The 22,715-nt window shown below is 39.0% G+C and overlaps 1 protein-coding gene across 1 annotated transcript in view; it reads left to right on the top strand.

The window, feature by feature from the left end:
• LOC133538166 (contactin-associated protein-like 5) overlaps window positions 1-22,715 on the top strand; it is a 309,867-nt gene that overhangs the window by 103,519 nt on the left and 183,633 nt on the right. The gene's annotated exons all lie outside the window — the stretch shown is intronic.

Below are 22,715 nucleotides of genomic sequence, written 5' to 3'. Positions count from 1 at the left end.
TATTTGTATATGCAGAATTGATTGTTGAACACTGGATAGTGAACCAACTGAGGCAAAATGGAATGCAGTACTTGGCGAAAACCAGCAGAAATGCTGGCATGTAACAAATTTCTCAGTTCTCTATTTTCAAATATGCATAAAATAAATGTTGAGAACTACAACATCTCTAAGGCCAAGCCCTACCTTCTAGTAGTAAAAAGTACTGAATCCACACGATGATCGGAATCAGCCCCAAAATGTAATCACAAGGTCTCAATCCCATTGTAGACATTTCCTGAATATTTCGTCCAAATTTGCCCATAACTTTTTGAGCTATCTGTTGGACACGAAAAAAACAGAAGATACACTCTTGGCTGCGAAAATGAGCACACAAGCTCGTAACGTCAATGGAAGGTAATGTAATCGAAACGAATGGGATCAGCCCCACAATGTAAACACTTGTCCTATATCCCATTTCGGACACTTCCTGGAGGTTTCATCGGAATCGGTCCATAACTTTTCGAGATATCTCATCCCCTTTAAAGTTGGAAAATCACAATCATCGATGGAGACGTCCACATAAAAGTCTGAAGGAATACAAATATGAAAATGAACAGGAAGTAGGCCATCTAGGCTTCCGTAGGCTATTTTTAGGTGAAAAACAGGAGTTTGTACTTTAACGAACTCCAACTAGGGCAGTGGTTCTTAACCTGGGTCCGATCAAACCTTAGGAGTTCGGTGAGTCGGCCTCAGGGGTTCAGCAGAGGTCGAAACACACCCGACTCATCGTCTCAATAAAAACTTCTTCCTATCGGCGTATTACGGATACGGCAACAGTAGAAGTCACACTGATTTGCAGGTGTGTAATTTGTTGTGAGTTTATGCAGTCTAGTGTGAGTTTAGTGTCGGTTTTGTTCTTTGAACAAGGTGATGTTCATGCACTGTTCATTTTGTGCACCAGTAAAAAAACATGGTAACATTTTATTATGGGGGACATATTCACCATTAGTTGCTTATTAACATGAAAATTAGTAACATATTGGCTCTTAACTAGTCATTATTAAGTAATGCCTTATTCGGCATGGCCTCATTATAACCCTAACCCTCTAACCCTAACCCTAACCAAATAACTCCAAATTAAGTGTTTGTTACTTAGAATATGTTCCCCTAGTGTCCAAAAACCTCTAAATTAAGTCTTTGTTACTTAGAATATGTTCGCCATACTAAAGTGTTACCAAAAACACATAACTTTGTCTTGAATTAAAAAAAAAAACATTTTATTTTCACTAAGAAGGGTTTGGTGAATGTGCATATGAAACTAACGGGGTTCGGTACCTCCAACAAGGTTAAGAACCACTGAATTAGGGACTTTGAGTGAATGAGTCCTGGTTAAAATGACAGATACTAGACAGACGGGCGATGATGAATTGCGAAGGAATTTTGTCTACGTCATAAGATGTGGATGTGTAATGGCGCCAAATTTCAATTATCTGATGATTCGCCACAAATCACGGAACGTTAATAACTCCGCTCCAGAATTGTTCTTCATAATTGGCAGTAATGATAACAATGAACAAGAAATTTGACTAAAAATCCCCTTGTGAAACAATAAAGTTTTTCTCAGTCTAAGTCATAGAAGGGTAAGATCGTAAGGTATCTTCAGAGAAATGATCAGGATCAGGTTTATAATTAAATCCCCTGTTCTTTACCCCATTTTTGAGATTACTTGGAGTTTTCATCAGAATCGGCCCATAACTTTCCAAGCTATCTCTCCCCCTTTAAAGTTACAAAATTTGGGCTCCCTGGCCCAGATTCACGTATCGTCACAATCCTCGCTGGAGACGTCCGCCATAAAAGGACGCACATATAAGTCTGAAGGAACTCATTTATGAAAACGAACAGGAAGTTGGCCATTTTGGCTTCCGTTGGCTATTGTTAGGCTGAAATTAGGGGTTCGTACTTTAACAAACTCCTATTAGGGACTTTCACTGAATGAGTTGCGGTTAAAATGACAGATACTTGACAGAAGGGCGATGATGAATAGCGATGGAATTTTGCCTATGTCAAAAGATGTGGACGTATAATGGCGCCAAATTTCAATTATCTGATGTTTTGCCACAAATCACGAAACGTTTATACCTCCGCTCCACAATTTTTTATCATAGTTGGCTGAAATGATGATGATGAAGAAGAAATATAACTACAAATCCCTTTGTGAATCAATCAAGTTTTTTTCAGCCTAAGTCATAGAAGGGTAAAGGTAGGATAACTTCGTAGAAAAGATCGGGATTGGGCTCAAAATTAAATCACTTGTTTTTTATCCCATATTGGAGATTTCCTGGAGTTTTCATCAGAATCGGCCCATAACTGTTCAAGCTATCCATCCATCCATCCATCATCTTCCGCTTATCCGAGGTCGGGTCGCGGGGGCAACAGCCTAAGCAGGGAAACCCAGACTTCCCTCTCCCCAGCCACTTCGTCTAGCTCTTCCCGGGGAATCCCGAGGCGTTCCCAGGCCAGCCGGGAGACATAGTCTTCCCAACGTGTCCTGGGTCTTCCCCGTGGCCTCCTACCAGTTGGACGTGCCCTAAACACCTCCCTAGGGAGGCGTTCGGGTGGCATCCTGACCAGATGCCCGAACCACCTCATCTGGCTCCTCTCGATGTGAAGGAGCAGTGGCTTTACTTTGAGTTCCTCCCGGATGGCAGAGCTTCTCTCCCTATCTCTAAGGGAGAGCCCCGCCACACGGCGGAGGAAACTCATTTCGGCCGCTTGTACCCGTGATCTTATCCTTTCGGTCATGACCCAAAGCTCATGACCATAGGTGAGGATGGGAACGTAGATCGACCGGTAAATTGAGAGCTTTGCCTTCCGGCTCAGCTCCTTCTTCACCACAACGGATCGGTACAACGTCCGCGTTACTGAAGACGCCGCACCGATCCGCCTGTCGATCTCACGATCCACTCTTCCCTCACTGTTCAAGCTATCTCACCCCCATTAAAGTTGGAGGAATCGGGTTCCCTGGCCCATATTCACGTATCGTCACAATCATCGCTGGAGACGTCTGTCATTAAAAGGACGAACGTAAAAGTCTGAAGGAACCCATGTATGAAAACGAACAGGAAGTCGGCCATCTTGATTTCCGTTGGCTATTTTTAGGCCGAAAACAGCGATGCGTACTTTATTGAACGCCTACTGGGGACTTTCACCGAATGAGTCGAAGTTAAAGTGACAAAAACTAAACAGAAGGCGATGATGAATTGTGAAGGAATATTGCTTACATCATAAGATGTGGACGTGGTAATGCGCCAAACTTCAATTATCTGATGATTCGCTACGAATCACGGAACGTTAACTCTGCTCCACAATTTTGTATCATAATTGGCAGAAATGATGATGAAGAACAAGAAATTGAACTAAAATCCCCTTGTGAATCAATCAAGTTTTTTCTCAGTCTAAGTCATAGAAAGTCAAAGTTAAGGTAACTTCATAGAAATGATCGGGATCAAGCTCAAAATCAAATCACTTGTTCATTATACCTTTTTTTAGATTTCCTGGAGTTTTCATCGGAATTGGCCCATAGCTTTTCACGCTATCTCACCCCCTTTAAAGTTAGAAGAATTGGGCTCCCCGACCCATATTCACGTATCGTCACAATCATCGCTGGAGACGTCCGTCATGAAAGGACGCACGTAAAACTCTGAAGGTACCCATGTATGAAAACAAACAGGAAGTCGACCATTATTGGTTTCTGTAGGCTATTTGTAGGCCGAAAACAGGGTTTCATACTTTAACAAACTCCTACTAGAGACTTTCACCGAATGAGTCGCATTTAAAATGACAGATACTGGACAGAAGGGCGATGATGAATTGCAAAGGAGGTTTGCCTAAGTCATACGATGTAGGGGTGGCGTGGCGCCAAACTTCAATCTGATGGTTCGCCAAAAATCCTGAAACATTAATAACTCGGCTGCACAGATTTTTTTGCGTACTTGCCAGAAATAATGATGATGAAAAATAACTTAAACAAAAAAATCCTTTGTGAATCAGTAAAATGTTCTATGTCTAAGTCAGAGAAGGATATGGATAAGGTAACTTAGTAGAAATGTTAAGGATCAAGTTCAAAACCTAATCACTTGTTCTGTATCCCACTTTGGACATTTCTTAGTATCTGCCCATAACTTTTTGAGTTATGTTCTGAACTGACAAACCAATGGCAACAATTACATAAAGTCCTGGCATTAGTCTATGAACTATTACCATTACCTAAAATTAATCACCTTTTTCGCCAAGTCGTTATTACTAACATTGTGAAAAACTGTGAGTTTATGACATTGCTTACGTAGCATGTAAGGAAGTTTTTTGTTGTTGTTGTTGTTGTCGTTGTTTTTTTCATCAAACATGCAATATTTTGTTCATTTCAGGTATTTCTTGATTCATCCCCCAAGAACTTTCCCAATTCTTACCAAACCAGATCTCCGTGTTTGGCTAATCATCGTTTTTTTGCGAGTTATGAAGTACAGCTTATGAGGTTGTTTGTGTTTGAGCAAAATCGTCATATAAAGATCATAATTTGTTTAGCGAGAACCAACAAAAGGAGCTAATTTTAACTTTGACACATGCACTTGAAACAAACGCGACGGCTAAGCAAGCGTTGCACGTCAAAGCGGATGTTGGCACATACCACAGTGCACGTCTCTAAAGCAGCATTATCATGGCTCTAGGTCATGAGATAGCGAGTAGGTAGCAACGTGTGGGTCTTTCTTCTCAAATTGCTAAGAATTGCATCAAGTGGCACATGTCACTGACATCAGTGTGTAACGCGAGGGCGGCTGGCGTGTGCGGCGAACCGGGAGCCCATGGCAGAATATTACTACAGGGGTGTGGGGGGTGCAAACCTCTGTCTGTTGCTTGATACTGAGAGGATGCTTTTATCATTTTGGTCACGCCACTCCGCCAAGCAAAACATGAACGCTAATGAAAATAGCATGTAACTGAAAGCACAACGGCTAATGGCTAGCGGGGAAAAGATAAGAGAAGCTGGCCACACAACTGTTTCCTTTTCTCTCTGACTCTGACTGAATAGGTGGTTTTAGTTGTATTTAGTGTAGCTAAAAAGTGTATTTTAGACTTGGAGGACATATTTAAAAATCATAAAACGCTGCCTGTACGCCAATAGGGGACGGCGTGGCACGGTTGGGAGAGTGGCCGTGCCAGCCAACTGAGGGTTCCTGATTTCGATCCCCACCTTCTACCAACCTCGTCACATCCATTGTGTCCTTGAGCAAGACACTTCACCCTTGCTCCTGATGGGTTGTGGTCAGGGTCTTGCATGGCAGCTCCCGCCATCAGTGTGGGAATGTGTGTGTGGATGGGTGAATGTGGAAATAGTGTCAAAGCGCTTTGAGTACCTTAAAGGTAGAAAAGCGCTTTTCTAGTATAACCTATTAACCATTTAATACAGGGGTCGGGAACCTTTTTGGCTGAGAGAGCCAAGAAGCCAAATATTTTAAAATGTATTTCCGTAAGAGCCATATAATATATTTTTTTACACTGAACACAACCAAACGTGTGCTTTTTTAAGTAAGACCAACATTTTTAGAGTATAATTGGTCTCTTATTCTTTGTAATAACATTGTTATTCTGAAGCTAACTGTGGAGGGGACGTGGCCTGCAGTGAAGCGTCTTGTGCCAGGACCGGCCTGGAAGTCAGTGACAGGTGCGTAGATGGCCCACCTGGGCCTTGATATCTAATCACCTGTCACTCTGTTATAAGCAGTAGCCAGGAGGAGAGACGGGGTTGGGGCTAGACCCAGAGCGCGAGCGAGAACTAAAGAGAAAAAGACAATTGCTGGAAAGCAACTGAGAGACTTATTGAAAAATAAAACAATATTGTAACCTAGAAACAGGCTGAAGAACCCCCAAGAGGGCAAGCCCCACACTAACCAATGAAAAATAAATAACTTCTTACCAATAACGCAACTTTTTGAACAGGTGCAGTAGAAAACAGATCGATGGATTAAAAATGCATGAAAATGTTTTATATTTTGAACCTTATTTTTAACACTGTGATTACAAGTGGAATTATTCATTATTTATCATGTTAAGCAATGTCAGCTCTGATTTATCTGAGAGCCAGATGCAGTCATCAAAAGAGCTATATGAAAATGGCATTGGAAGATATTGTACTATCTCTCTATTGATTAACTTGACATTGTTTCTTATTAGCCCATGACCATTGCATTTTGAAATAACATCTGATAAAAGGACATGATGGATCAACCTGATGGGTCTGCTTTAGCATTTTCTGTACTCAACTTGCTACCATGCTTTATGTCACTGTTAGCATGTTACTGTGGTCTGAGTACTATTTTAAATAGTCTCTAATGACGTGGCATGATGTAGCCTCCTTATGGGTTTGCTTTAGCATTTTCTGTACTCAAGCTGCCATCTTGCTATATGTTACTGTTAGCATGTTACTGCATCCGGGTATAACTACGATTGCAGTTTTGAAATAATATCTGATAATAGGATATGATGTATCAACTTTTTGGGTGTGCATTAGCACTTTCTGTACTCAAGTTGCTCTCACGCTATATGTCACTGTTAGCATGTTACTGTTAGCATCTGTGTATGAGTACTATAATGAATAATCTCTAACATGACATGATGTAACCTCTTTATGGATCTACTTTAGCATGTTCTGTACTCAAGCTGCTATCTTGCTATATGTTACTGTTAGCATGTTACTGCATCCGGGTATCACTACTATTGCAGTTTTTAAATAACATCTGAAAATAGGACATGATGTGTCAACTTTGTTGGTCTGCAGTTGCACTTTCTGTACGGAAGTTGCTCTCACGCTATCTGTTACTGTGAGCATGTTACTGTTAGCATCTGGGTTTGAATACTATTTTTAAATAATCTCTAATGATATGACATGATGTGTCCTCATTAGTCTGCTTTAGCATTTTCTGTACTCAGGCGGCTATATTGCTATCTGTTACTCTTAGCATGTTACTGCACCCAGGTATCACTACTATTACAGTTTTTAAATAACGTCTGATAATAAAACATGATGTATCAACTTAATGAGTCTACATTAGCACTTTCTGTACTTAACTTTCTATCCCGCTATATGTTACTGTTAGCATCCGCGTCAGAGTACTATTGCATTTTTAAATAATCTTTAATGACATGACATTGATGCATCCTCCTTAAGGGTCTACTTTAGCATTGTCTGTATTCAAGCTGCTATCTTGGTATATGTTACTGTTAACATGGTATTGCATCTGGGTATCACTACTGTTGCATTTTTTAATCATTATCTGATAACAATACATGATATATTATCCTTTTCTGCTTTTGCACTTCATTTAGTCAAGCTGCTATTATGAAATAACTTACTGTGACTATATTAGTATCCAGGTCTAGCTACTATTGCAGTTTTAATCAATATCTGAAAACAGGATATGATTTATCATATGAATCTGTGTTAGCACCTTCTTTCCTCAAGCTGATACCATGGTACATGTTGTTAATAACGTTTTAGCATTCAAGCTAGTCCCATTGCCATTTTTATAAAGTAGCTGTTACTGTTATAATGTTACTGCATGTTTGTATCACTACTATTGCGGTTTTGAAATAATATCTGATAACAGGACATGATGTCTCAACCTTATGTGTTTGCTTCAGCACAGTTTGTACTCATCTTGCTAGCATGCTATATGTCACTCACCGTTAGCATATTAGTGTTCGCATCTGGGTCTGAGTACTACTGCATTTGTAACTAATCCCTAATGACGTGACATGATGTAGCCTCTTTATGGGTCTGCTTTAGCATTTTCTGTACTCAAACTGCCATCTTGCTATACGTTACTGTTAGCATACTACTACATCCGGGTATCACCTCTATTGCCGTTTTGAAATAATATCTGATAACAGGACATAAAGCATCAACCTTATGGGTCTGCATTAGCATTTTCTTTACTCAAGTTGCGCTCACGCTATATGTCACCATTAGCATGTTATTGTTAGCACCTGGGTCTGAGTACTACAATAAATAATCTCTAACAACATGACATGTTGTAGCCTTTATGTGGGTCTACTTTAGCATTTTCTGTACTCAAGCTGCTCTCTTGCTCTATGTTACCGTTAGCATGTAAGTACATCCAGGTATCACTACTACTGCAGTTGTTGAAATAATATCTGATAACAGGACATGATGTACCAACCTTATGAGTCTGCTTTAGCACTTTCTGTACTCAAGTTGCTGTTATGCCATATGTCACTGTTAGCATGTTACTGTTAACATCCGGGTTTCACCATAATTTTACAGTATTTTTGTACAGTTTTAATCAGTATCTGATAACAGGATGTGATGTATCATCCTTGCTGGTCTGCGTTAGCACTTTCTGTGCTCAAGCTGCTGTCTTGCTATATGTTATTAGTGTGTTAGCATTTTTAGCTTGTCCCATTGCTATTTAAAAAAAAAAAACCTGCAACAGGACATGATCATATTTAGTTCCTACCCTGCAGTATAGCTGCAGACTAACTGTTATCATTAGCCAGTGATTCTCAAACTGTGGTACGCGAACTCCATCTAGTGGTATGCCAAATAATCACTTGATTAAAATACAGTGTTGTTGTTGTTGTGTTTTTCCATATATTCAACACAGTGTTACTGTTCCAACTGTGTGTCATGTTACAGTGGCCAAAAATGTTTGATATCCTTGTTAAATAAACCCCTGCCTTGTTTTTAATGAATACGTGGGCCTACTGCGCTACTGTATTTTAGTGTTGGTCATTATGGTGGTACTTGGTGAAAAAAGTTTGAGAACCATTGCTGTAGTGCAGGGATGTCAAACATGTTTTCATTTAGGGCCACATCGCAGTTTTGTCTGCCCTCAGGGGGCCACTTGTAAATATATGATTTTTAAAAAAGTAAAAGGATTCGGCTCATGATACAGTATTTGATTATTTGCATTTTTTTATGTTCGCTTAAAATAAACATAATAGATTTTAGTGTAAAAAAAACAAACTTGCTCTGTTGCCAGAATTTTAACAGGAAAATGTGCATTGGTTTTTAACAGAATATTACTGTAAATGGAATGGAAATACAGTACCACACTTTTACATTAAAATCTACAGTTGTTTTTTTTATAGTCTATTGCTGTAAGCACAAACAGTACCAAAGTTGGATTTTTTTTTGTAAAAAAAAAAAGGCAGCTCAGTTGCATGAATTTTATCGTAAAGACAATTCTCATTTTTACAGTGCACAGTTTGATAACTTGCTTTGAAATCATATGTCAAGCGGATATTCAAGTACTTATTTTTATTTAAAATATATATATAGCATTGGGTTGCATTTTACATTGTGTTACATTAGAAAATATATTTATATAAAGATAAGCATGCAGTTCATATATTTTTGAATGTCAAAATGAAAAGAACAAATAAAATAGCAAGAAACACGTTATTAATGAATAAAGCAAAACGTGTTCTAGACCAAAAATCACTTCATATTCTTTACTGCTCACTAGTGGTACATACAGTATCTGAGTTATTGTGCAGAAATATGGGAAATAACTACAAATGTGCACTTCATTCACTAACTGTGTTACAAAAAAGATCAATTAGAATAATACATAATGTTGGAAATAATTGCAAACTCTTTATTTATTAAATCACAATTATTGAAATTCAACGATTTGGTGCATTTGCAAACAGCTAAAATGATGTACAAAACAAACTATAACCTGCTACCCAAGAATGTACGGCAATTCTTCTCAACAAAAGAGGAGAAATAAAACCTTAGAGGAAAATCGAATTTAAAACATTTATATGCTCGTACAACACTTAAAACCCTGGAATTAAATTATGGAATGGATTAACCAAATAAATCAAACAAAGCACCAATATGATTCAGTTTAAGAGACTGCTCAAGGGACTGTTTCTTTTTTTATTGAGACAAAGATTATTTATTTATTTAATATGTGTTTGCTTACTATGGTATATTATGTATTTATTATTTATTTGTTCACTGTTCTGTTACAGAAACAAGGAAATTGGATAAAATTTGCTATGGTATGTAAAGGAGTAGGATTAAATAAACTCTGCTTCTTCCTACTCCTTTTCAGACATGCTGTAATGAAACAACTGGAAATATGTGATGCATTACATTGTATCGTATGCATGTTCGAAATGAACTGAAACTGAACTGAACCGAATAATTAAAATAATTTTTTATTAAAGTATATTATTAGCATTTTGCCGGCCATATAAAATGACGTGGCGGCCCAGATCTGGCCCCCTGGCCTTGAGTTTGACACCTGTGTTCTAGAGCAGTGGTTCTCAACCTTTTTTCAGTGATGTATCCCCTGTGAACATTTTTTTGATTCAAATACCACCTAATCAGAGCAAAGTATTTTTGGTTGGAAAAAAAAAGAGATAAAGAAGTAAAATACAGCACTTTATCAGTTTCTGATTTATTCAATTGTATAACAGTGCAAAATATTGTTTATTTGTAGTGGTCTTTCTTGAACTATTTGGAAAAAAAGATGTAAAAATACTAAAAACTTGTTGAAAAATAAACAGGTGATTCATCTATCCATCCATCCATCCATTTTCTACCACTTATTCCCTTTGGGGTCGAGGGGGGCACTAGTGCATATCTCAAGTCTCCAGCTCACCGCAGGGCCAACACAGATAGACAGACAACATTCACACTCACATTCACACACTCGGGCCAATTTAGTGTTGCCAATCAACCTAAGATTTCTACACATTGAAGTAATCATCAACTTAAAGTGCCCTCTTTGGGGATTGTAATAGAGATCCATCTGGATTCATGAACTTAATTATAAACATTTCTTCACAAAAAAGGAAATCTTTAACATCAATATTTATGGAACATGTCCACAAAAAATCTAGCTGTCAACGTGGAATATTGCATTGTTGCATTTCTTTTCACAGTTTATGAACTTACATTTATATTTTGTTGAAGTATTATTCAATAAATATATTTATAAAGGATTTTTGAATTGTTGCTATTTTTAGAATACCGTATTTCCTTGAATTGCCGCCGGGGCGCTAATTATTTTAAAACCTCTTCTCACTCCGGCACTTACCAAAGGCAAGCGATAAAAGTAAGCATGCGCTAATTATTTTAAAACCTCTTCTCACTCTGGCACTTACCAAAGGCATGCAGTAAAAATTTGAGTGTTATGTAAGCTTGGACCTTAAATCCTACTGAATAACTCTTAATATTCTTCCCTTTATGCGATTTCAAATGATCGGTATTTAAATCAGCCTCCTCCATTTTGAAAATGATGACAAGGACGTGTCACTCGTGACGTCACCAGTTTGACCAGGCGGTAATACTAAGCATGCGCTAATTATTTTGCGAAGCGAGTTTGACCCGGCAGTAATTCAAGGCAGGCGCTTACTATATGCCCTGCGGCAATTCAAAGAAATACGGTGTTTCTAAAAAATCTCACGTACCCCTTGGCATACCTTCAAGTACCCCCAGGGGTACAGGTACTCCCATTTCAGAACCACTGCTCTAGTGCTTCTCGGAAGTCTCTCGAAGTAGGAGTTGGACAAAATATTGGAATAGTTGTATGTCCACGATAATAAAGTGTTGTGAAGTGAATTATATTCATATAGCGCTTTTTTTCTAGTGACTCAAAGCGCTTTACATAGTGAAACCCAATATTTATTTTTTTTACATTTAAACCAGCGTGGGTGACACTGGGAGCAGGTGGGTAAAGTGTCTTGCCTAAGGAAACGATGGCAGTGACCAGGATGGTGGAAGCAGGGATTGATCCTGCTACTCTCAAGTTCTACCAACCGAGCTATACCGCCCCAAATGATTCATTACTGCTTCAGTGTTTTGTTACAGCTCATGTGTTGGCGTACCTAATGAAGTGTCCTGTGATAAAAGCACAGTCAGTAAAAAGCAATTTGAAAAAAAAAAAAGGCGTCTCTGTTTGAAAACGAGGCGATAAAATCGGCGAGCGTAGCTGACAATCTCCCAATGAGCGGTTTTACGACGTCTGGCCACGGCGCCCGTCGCCGTTGCGCAAACATAAACGCCGTCGTGTTCTTCTTCAGGTGATCACTTTTGGCCTTCAAGAGTGAGGAATGGTAAAACCGCCGAGCTCATCTGGCAAACGCGGGACTCTCTCGGATTATGGGATTATGCAAAAGGTGACGGCCAAAATGCCACCTGGCTGGGAAATGGCGCAGGATGTGAAGGATGAGGCCACACCAGGAAGTGATGAGGGAGGAGGAGCTTTCCTCCACTGCTTTATAAGCCATGCCAGGAGGGAAGACATTTGAAAACACAAATTTCATCTGCACTGTGTGTGTGTGTGTGTGTGTGTGTGTGTGTGTGTGTGTGTGTGTGTGTGTGTGTGTGTGTGTGTGTGTGTGTGTGTGTGTGTGTGTGTGTGTGTGTGTGTGTTTGGCTTTCTCCTCATCACTATTGTTATTATTTATTGTTATTATTGGATGTGCCGTAGTCGGCTGTACAACAGGGGAAGCTTTCAAACAAAGGCCTACAAGACGTGATGCATCGTCCTTACGGGACAGCCTTAGCACTCTCTCCGCTCAAGTTGCCATCTTTCTATATGCTACTGTTTGCATGCTAGTATTTGTTTCAGTCTCATTAGCAGGACAGGATGTATAATCCTCATGTGTGCACCTTAGAGCTCTCCGGACCCAAGCTGGTAGCTTGTTTTTTATTGGTACGTTCTTAAGATGAAAAAAAAAAAACATTCCGGTTGAGAACATTGCACAAAAAACTAGAATACCGTATTTCCTTGTTTTGCCACAGGGCATATAGCAGGGGTCGGGAACCTTTTTGGCTGAGAGAGCCATGAAAGCCAAATATTTTAAAATGTATTTCCGTGAGAGCCATATAATATTGTTAACCCTGAATACAACTGTCAGGTTCAAACACTGATGATATATTAAACAGACAAGAAGCAAGGAGGGCTTCACGGTGGCAGAGGGGTTAGTGCGTCTGCCTCACAATACGAAGGTCCTGCAGTCCTGGGTTCAAATCCAGGCTCGGGATCTTTCTGTGTGGAGTTTGCATGTTCTCCCCGTGAATGCGTGGGTTCCCTCCGGGTACTCCGGCTTCCTCCCACTTCCAAAGACATGCACCTGGGGATAGGTTGATTGGCAACACTAAATTGGCCCTAGTGTGTGAATGTTGTCTGTCTATCTGTGTTGGCCCTGCGATGAGGTGGCGACTTGTCCAGGGTGTACCCCGCCTTCCGCCCGATTGTAGCTGAGATAGGCACCAGCGCCCCCCGTGACCCCAAAAGGGAATAAGCGGTAGAAAATGGATGGATGGAAGAAGCAAGGAATTAAACAGAGACAGGATTCAGTTTAGCTCAATGAGGAGAAACGCGTAGACCTGTACCTTTGTACAGTGTCGTCCCAGGCTCTGACAAGAGAGATATACGCCTCCTTTTTTATTTGGACTTTCCCAGATTACAACAATTAAATGTGTGCATCTCTTATTCTTTTTAATAACATTGTTATTCTGAAGCTAACCAATAATAAATAAAATACTTTTGACCATTAATGCGACTTCTTGAACAGGTGCGATAGAAACGGATGGATGGATTAAAATGCATGAGAATGTTTTATATTTTGAACTTTATTTTTGACACTGTGATTACTAGCGGACCTATTCATTACTTATCGTGTTAAGTAATGTCAGCTAAGATTCATCTGAAAGCCAGACGCAGTCATCAAAAGAGCCACATCTGGCTCTAGAGCCATAGGTTCCCTACCCCTGGCATACAGTATGCACCTGCCTTGAATTACTGCCGGGTCAAACTTGCTTCGCAAAATAATTAGCGCATGCTTAGTATTACCGCCTGGTCAAACTGGTGACGTCACGAGTGACACTTCCCCTGTCATCATTTTCAAAATGGAGGAGGCTGATTTCAATACCGGTAATTTGAAATCGCATAAAGGGAAGAAGATTAAGAGCTATTCAGTAGGATTTAAGGTCCAAGCTTACATAACACTCAAATTTTTACTGCATACCTTTGGTAAGCGCTGGAGTGAGAAGAGGTTTTAAAATAATTAGCGCATGCTTACTTTTACCGCATGCCTTTGGTAAGCGCAGGCGTGAGAAGAGGTTTTAAATTAATTAGCGCCCCGGCGGAAATTCAAGGAAATCCGGTATTCAATTTAGGGAGAACTTGCATGGGAAAGCAAGCCGCTGGACTGGCAAGCCGAACCTAAATGCTTACGTTTGCGTGCTAACAGTTACCATGAATTGATTTACGTGGACCCCGACTTAAACAAGTTGAAAAATGTATTTGGGTGTTACCATTTAGTGGTCAATTGTCCGGAATATGAAATGAACTGTGCAATCTACTAATAAAAGTCTCAATCAATCAATCAATCATAATGCGTCAAGTACCAAGTCATATGACTACATAAGTTAGCATGCTAAGTACCAAGTTTAAGGTTTAAAATTCTCCCAAAAAAATGTTACAACGTCAATTTGAGTATAATAGAATGTGAACGCTAGCATGCTAACAGCTAGCATGTGTCAGAGAAGAAGTTATATGACTCTGAGGTGTTTAGCTGTAAAATAGGCTGAAAGGGTTAGCATGCTAGCAGCTACAATGCCTTAAGTAGGAATGTAAAATTAGCTTTGTAAAGTTAGCATGCTAACAGTTAGCATGTATAAAGTGCCAGGTTATATGACTGAGGTGTTCTCATTTAAAATTTGCTAAAAAAAAAAAAAAAGGTAGCTTTGTGAACATTAGCATGCTAACAGTATACATGTGTCAGAGAGGAAGTTTTTTGACTCTGTTTACCTGCAAAATAGGCTGAAAAAGTGGCTTGCTAAACTGCTAAAGTTAGCACGCTAACAGTTACAATGTACCAAGTACCAAGTCATTTCACTCGGAAGCGTATGCATGTAAAATTAGCGTAAAAAGTTTGCATGCTAACAGTTAGCATGTATGAAGTCACAGGTTATGTGACTGAGGTTTCTCCTTTAAAATTGGCTCAAAGAAAAGTCACCACGCCAATGTTAGTATGCTAGGATGTGAACGTTAACATGATAACAGTTAGAATGCTTACAGTTACAATTCAGTTACAATGCCTCAAGTACAAAGTCATTTCACTAGGAATGTAAAAGTTGCTTAAGAAGTTAGCATGCTAACAGTTAGCATGTATAAAGTTATATGACTGAGGTGTTCTGCTTTAAAATTTGCTAAAAATAAAAAAAATAAAAAAAAGAAGTTACATTTGTGATTGTTAGCATGCTAGCAGTTAACATGTGTCAAAGAATACGTTATATAACTCTGAGGTGTTCGGCTGTAAAATTGTCTGAAAAGGTTAACATGCAAGAGTGATAAAGTTAGCATACTAACAGTTAGCATGTATCAAGTAGCAAGTTAGGTCTCTGAGGTGTTCGGTTATAAAATTGGCTCACAAAAGTTACCATGCTAAGGTTAGTATGCTAGAATGCTAATGTTAGCATGCTAACAGTTACAATGTGTCACTAACCAAGTTATGACTCTGGGGTGTTTGGTTGTAAAATAAGCTGAAAAAGTTAGCACGCTAAAATGTTAAATATAACAGTTAGACTGCATCAAGTACTAAGTTATTTGACTAAGAATCGTACACATGTAAAATTTGCTTAAAAAGTTAGCATGCTAACAATTAGCGTGTATCAAATACCAAGTTATGTGACTTTGAGGTGTTCGGCTTTAAAAATTGTTTAAAAAGATAGCATGTTGAATTTAGTAGCGCTGTCTGAGCCTCGGCCAATCAGTGGCCATGACACTGAAAAGCCCTGTTTGATTGTTTTGGTCTCATCCAGTGGCCAGTATGACTGTAATATTGCTATTTCTACAAATCCCGTTTCCATATGAGTTGGGAAATTGTGTTAGATGTAAATATAAAGCGAATACAATGATTTGCAAATCCTTTTCAACCCATATTCAATTGAATGCACTACAAAGACAAGATATTTGATGTTCAAACTCAGAAATGTTTTTTGTTTTTCAAATAATAATTAAGTTAGAATTTCATGGCTGCAACACGTGCCAAATTAGTTGGGAAAGGGCATGTTCACCATTGTGTTACATCACCTTTTCTTTTAACAACACTCAATAAACGTTTGGGAATTGAGGAGACTAATTGTTGAAGCCTTGAAAGTGGAATTCTTTCTAATTCTTGTTTTATGTAGAGCTTCAGTTGTTCAACAGTTCGGGGTCTCCGCTGTCGTACTTTACGCTTCATAATGCGCCACACATTTTCGATGGGAGACATGTTTGGACTGCAGGTGGGCCAGGAAAAGTACCCGCACTCTTTTACTACGAAGTAACGCTGTTGTAACACGTGGCTTGGCATTGTTTATAATAAGCAGGGGCGTCCATGATAACGTTGCTTGGATGACAACATATGTTGTTCCAACACCTGTATGGACCATTCAGAATTAATGGTGCCTTCACAGATGTGTAAGTTACCTATGCCTTGGGCACTAATACACCCCCATACCATCACAGATGCTGGCTTTTGAACTTTGCGCCTACAACAATCCGGATGGTTATTTTCCTCTTTGTTCCGGAGGACACCACGTCCACAATTTCCAAATACACTATAATTTGAAAAGTGGACTCGTCAGACCACAGAACACTTTTCCACTTTGCATCAGTCCATCTTAGATGAGCTGGGGCCAAGTGAAGCCGGCGGCGTTCCTGTGTGTTGTTGATAAATGGCTTTGGCTTTGCATAGTAGAGTTTTAACTTGCACTTACAGATGTAGCGACCAACTGCAGTTACTGACAGTGGTTTTATGAAGTGTTCCTGAGCCCATGTGGTGATATCCTTTACACACTGATGTCGGTTTTTGATAAAGTACCGCCTGAGGGCTCAAAGGGCCGTAATATCATTGCTTACGTGCAGTGATTTCCCCAGATTCTCTGAACCTTTTGATGATTTTACGGACCGTAGATGGTAAAATCCCTAAATTCCTTGCAATAGCTCGTTGAGAAATGCTGTGTTCGACAATTTGTTTACAAATTGGTGACCCTCGTCCCATCCATGTTTTTGAATTACTTAGCATTTCATGGAAGCTGCTTTTATACCCAATCATGGCACCCACCTGTTCCCAATTAGTCTGCACACCTGTGTGATGTTCCAAATAAGTGTTTGATGAGCATTCCTCAACTTTATCAGTGTTAATGCCACCTTTCCCAACTTCTTTGTCACGTGTTGCTGGCATCAAATTCTAAAGTTAATGATTATTTGCAAAAAAAAAAATGATTATCAGTTTTAACATCAAATATGTTGTCTTTGTAGCATATTCAATTGAATATGGGTTGAAAATGATTTGCAAATCATTGTATTCCGTTTATATTTACATCTAACACAATTTCCCAACTCATATGGAAACGGGGTTTGTATTACATTTTGCCCTTTTTATGCTTGAAAATGCCTAATTTACAGCACAACTACGTAGAATATAATGCTTTGTTGCTGAGATGAGATATAGATGTGTTCAGATAGTTTAGCACATATTGACGACATACAGTATATATAATTTATATGTTGTATTGATGTTAGTATTAATGTACAATTTGTATCAAAGTGGCCTGGACATCCTTCAGTTTTTGTTCACGCGGCCCTCGCTGGAAAAAGTTTGCACACTCCTGTGTTATATGTTACTTTTAGCATGTTACTGTTAACACCTGGATCTCAGTACCATCGCATGTTTGTTAATACCTGATAACATGACATGATTGATCATCCTTATGGGCCTGCTTTAGCACATTCATTACTTAAGCAAATATGGTATTATTAGCGTGTTAGCATTTTAGCCAGTCTCATTGAAATCGCTATCTTGCTGTATATTACTACACGCACCGTTATCATTACATCCAGTCTCACTATCCCTAAGGTTTTTGCCTTAGTGTTTTACTCAAGTTGCTATCTTGCTATATATTACTTTTAGCATGTTAGCATGTCTCATTGCCATTTTGAAATAATGCCTGTGACAGGACATGATGTATTATCCTTGTGAATCGCTATCTTGCTGTACTTAAGCACATGTACCGTTATCATTACATCGAGTCTCTTGGGTTTTTTTTGCCTTAGCGCTTTCCATACTCAGGTTGCTATCTTGCTATATGTTGGCATATCATCTGTTAGTGAAAAGAAAACAATTGAGGCAGACTTCCTGTTTGTAGGAGATCCTACGTGAAGGCGTAAAAGAGGCGAGTATTGATATCTTGATGTTGGTGTGATCCTGTCTTTTTGTCTAGAAGCACAATATTTGCATGGAGTGTTTTGTTTGCAAGGCAACAGTGACCTGACACTATTGATATTGCAGCCAATCACCTTTGATGATGCACAGAAAGATTGTACAGTAGTGGTGTCCAAAGTGCGGCCCTGTGGCCCTTTAAGGCCTGCAGCCTGGGTGTTGTTGTCCCACAGCATAGTGTTAAAAAACACACTAAAAACTTAAGAAAAAAGAGCTAAAAGAACAAAATGTATTAAAAGAAAGATAACATTTTGATGCAAAAATTATATACAATTATATATAAGATATAATTATATATCAAATATAATATGTGTGTGTATATATATATATATATATATAGATATACAAACCCCGTTTCCATATTGTCAGAGTTATTTGTTGATGAACACCAAGATGCAGAGAAGGAGGCAGGCATAAAATATGAAAACATGATTTAATTAAAACTAAACAAGAACAAACAAAAAGCACGCGCGTGGGCGGAATAACAAACTAATGGAGCTAGCACTGGAAGCTAGAAAACAAAAAGGAGGATAGCAAACAGAAAAACTGGAATTTAACTAATGGCTAACAAGAACAGCTTACCGCTACGACGACCAGGACAAAATGTAGCACGACAGGTAATAGCTGAAAACAGAGCAACATATGGCAACGACAAGTCCGAATGACAATACAATGATCCAGCAACTGACACAAGACAAAGCAGGTACAAATAGGAGCAGGCTGATTGGCAGCGGGTGTGGCCAGGTGCCAATCAGCCGCAACTGAGGAGGAACACAGCACTCAGGGAACAAGACAGGAAGCTGACAAAATAAGAGCACTAGACAGGAACTAAAGACAAGAGATACTAAACACAGAGGAAACAGACAAATGCAGAGGAAAAAACTAAAACATAGACAAACTGTCAGGGGAAAGCCTGACACATATGAGTTGGGAAATTGTGTTAAATGTAAATATAAACGGAATACAATGATTTGCAAATCATTTTCAACCCATATTCAGTTGAATATGTTACAAAGACAACATATTTGATGTTAAAACTGATAAACATTTTTTTTTTTTTGCAAATAATCATTAACTTTAGAATTTGATGCCAGCAACACGTGACAAAGAAGTTGGGAAAGGTGGCAATAAATACTGATAATGTTGAGGAATGCTCATCAAAAACTTATTTGGAACATCCCACAGGTGTGCAGGCTAATAGGGAACAGGTGGGTGCCATGATTGGATATAAAAGCAGCTTCCATGAAATGCTAAGTAATTCACAAACAAAGATGAGGTGAGGGTCACCACTTTGTAAGCAAATTGTCAAACAGTTTTAGAACAACATTTCCCAACGAGCTATTGCAAGGAATTTAGGGATTTTACCATCTACGGTCCGTAAAATCATCAAAAAGTTCAGAGAATCTGGAGAAATCACTGCACGTAAGCGATGTTATTACGGACTTTTGATCCCTCCGGCGGTACTGCATAAAAAAACCAAAATCAGTGTGTAACGGATATCACCACATGGGCTCAGGAACACTTCAGAAAACCACTGTCAGTAACTACAGTTGGTTGCTACATCTGTAAGTGCAAGTTAAAGCTCTACTATGCAAAGCCAAACCCATTTATCAACAATATCCTGAAACGCCGCCGGCTTGGCTGGGCCGGAGATCATCTAAGATGGACTGATGCAAAGTGGAAAAGTGTTCTGTGGTCTGACGAGTCCACATTTCAAATTGTTTTTGAAAATATTCAACATCGTGTCATCCGTACCAAAGGGGAAGCGCACCATCCAGACTGTTATCAACGCAAAGTTGAAAAGCCAGCATCTGTGATGGTATGGGGGTGCATTATTGCCCAAGGCATGGGTAACTTACACATCTGTGAAGGCACCATTAATGCTGAAAGGTACATACAGGTTTTGGAGCAACATGTGTTGCCATCCAAGCAACGTTATCATGGACGCTCCTGCTTATTTCAACAAGACAATGCCAAGCCACATTCAACACGTGATACAACAGCGTGGCTTTGTAAAAAAAGAGTGCCGGTACTTTCCTGGCTAGCCTGCAGTCCAGACCTGTCTCCCATCGAAAATGTGTGGCGCATTATGAAGTGTAAAATACGACAGCGGAGACCCCGGACTGTTGAACGACTGAAGCTCTACATAAAACAAGAATGGGAAAGAATTCCACTTTTAAAGCTTCAACAATTAGTTTCCTCAGTTCCCAAACATTTATTGAGTGTTGTTAAAAGAAAAGGTGATGTAACACAGTGGTGAACATGTCCTTTCCCACATTTGGCAGCCATTAAATACTCAGTTAGTTACTATTTGCAAAATAAAAAAAAGAAAAGTTTGAGTTTGAACATCCAATATCTTGTCTTTGTGGTGCATTCAATTGAATATGGGTTGAAAAGGATTTGCAAATCATTGTATTCCGTTTATATTTACATCCAACACAATTTCCCAACTCATATGGAACTGGGGTTTGTATATATATATATTTATATAGATATATACATATACACACACACACATATGTGTGTCTATATACATACATATTTATATACGTGTGTATATACACATATATGTATTACTGAATATACATATATATATATATATATATATTATATATATATGTATACATATGTATATATATTATTTTCATATACTACATTTTAGTATATATATTTGTATTTATTTTTACAAGCTTTTTACTTTAACACTATAATATTGTTTTAATAATGGTATTTTATGTATTATTTGTATTATTATTATAATTATTAGGATAATGATTACTGTATACTCTTACAAGAAAATCAGTAAAAAATAAAGATAAAAAGAGCTGATGTCATGCCATGAACAAAAGATGACCTTTTGTTAATAGTAATTTAATTTGTCACCTATAACACACATTTTAATATTTGTTTTTAGCACCCCCCCCCCAAAAAAGTCAAAATGGCCGCCGCATACTGCGCCTTTTCAGTGTGCGTCCTTGGTGGAAAGCGAATAAGTGTGTTGACGGACTATTAAGTTGGTGCAGCTCTTGTTGCTCTCTGATTGACGCTAACCACTATTTAGCTCACCTCCCCAGGTAGCACAATTCACCTTTCTCGCTTTCATCGGTCTGCTCTGCTTTGTAAAGAACAAGCTTGTAAAAAAAAAGTAAAAACACATCTCTTGTTTCTCTCTTTCTCTCTCTCTCTCTCTCTTACTCTCTCTCTCTCACTCTCACTCTCTCCGTTTTCTTTTTTTTTTTTTATTGCCGCCCCCATGCGGCGCGCCGACTGTGGCGGCGAGCGTGCCACAGGCGCACGGGACTCTCTTGCATAGCATTACTTTGTATTTATAGAGCGCTCCGTAGCGCCGGGGGCCACACAAAGTGCTTCACAGATCACAAAACAAACAGGAGCGCCATAAAACAAACAAGGGGCCTGCAGTGTTAAAGGGAAGATGCCCACGCCTCGGAGTCGCTTGTCGCGTTGCGCGCCATGTTCCTTTCTGCACCGCCGTGCACCTCCCGGAGATTAGCTCTCAAGGGAGACGTGAACATTAGCGCAGATATTGACCCGTTCTTTTCGCCCCGAGTCACGGCATATTACAACCATCCTTCACCGCCTGCACTTTTGACGTTCCTGGCCTTCTGACACGGAAATGCCATTCTCCTGCAGCGCATTACAAAAGTTTTAAAGCTGGTTAGTTTTTGCATCATTCCTTGAGAATCCTGCGTGTGACTTGGGGTGGGTTAATTTATGCAAGACTAGCTGCATTGTGCTCAAACAACCGCCGGGTACCAAGTTTCAGTGATTGTGTGTGTGTTATTAAATATTTATTGTTTTTGATAATAAAATCTCATTTTTTGCAACATTTAAAAATGAGCTGAAAGTGAAAACTGCTGTCGAGTTATCAAATCTTCTTTTGTAATCATATTTCTGAGTGTCATTTACAGTTGCAAGTGCTTAACGTTTGCTTGCATCAGTGTGTAGTTTGTGGTTGGTTCAGTCTTTGCTGTCTAGTCTTTTGTTGCGCCCTAAAAAGTGTTAATCCTGTAGCATATCAATAACAGAGCAAATGTACTGTATGTTAGCATCAAGCTAGCGCATTACATTGGAGCGTTTTTTTGAGTCAATGGCTTCGTTTCATTTTACTGAAAGTTGGTTCAGTCTTTGCGGAATCTACTCTAAGGTTGGGCCCCAAAAAGTGTTAAGCCTCTAAGTATTGTACTTATTACGCACCTGCCGTTTGATTGTGATGTGCATCTTAGTTGTAGTTTTCATTAAAAAATTTGGAGGCGTTGAAATTGCCATGTAAAATCGCTAATGCTAATCAGTAGCATGTCAATAGCAAAGCCAATGTATATTAGCACCAAGCTAGCGCATTATATTGGACCATTTTTTTGAGTGAATGGCTTTGTCTCATTTTGTTGTTTGACGTTAGATGGCAGTAG

The sequence above is a fragment of the Nerophis ophidion genome, linkage group LG19 (genome assembly GCF_033978795.1).
Source record: "Nerophis ophidion isolate RoL-2023_Sa linkage group LG19, RoL_Noph_v1.0, whole genome shotgun sequence".
NCBI classification, from domain to species: Eukaryota; Metazoa; Chordata; class Actinopteri; order Syngnathiformes; family Syngnathidae; genus Nerophis; species Nerophis ophidion.
Note: the sequence above shows the minus strand (reverse complement) of the source record. Positions and strands in the feature narration are given on the sequence as shown.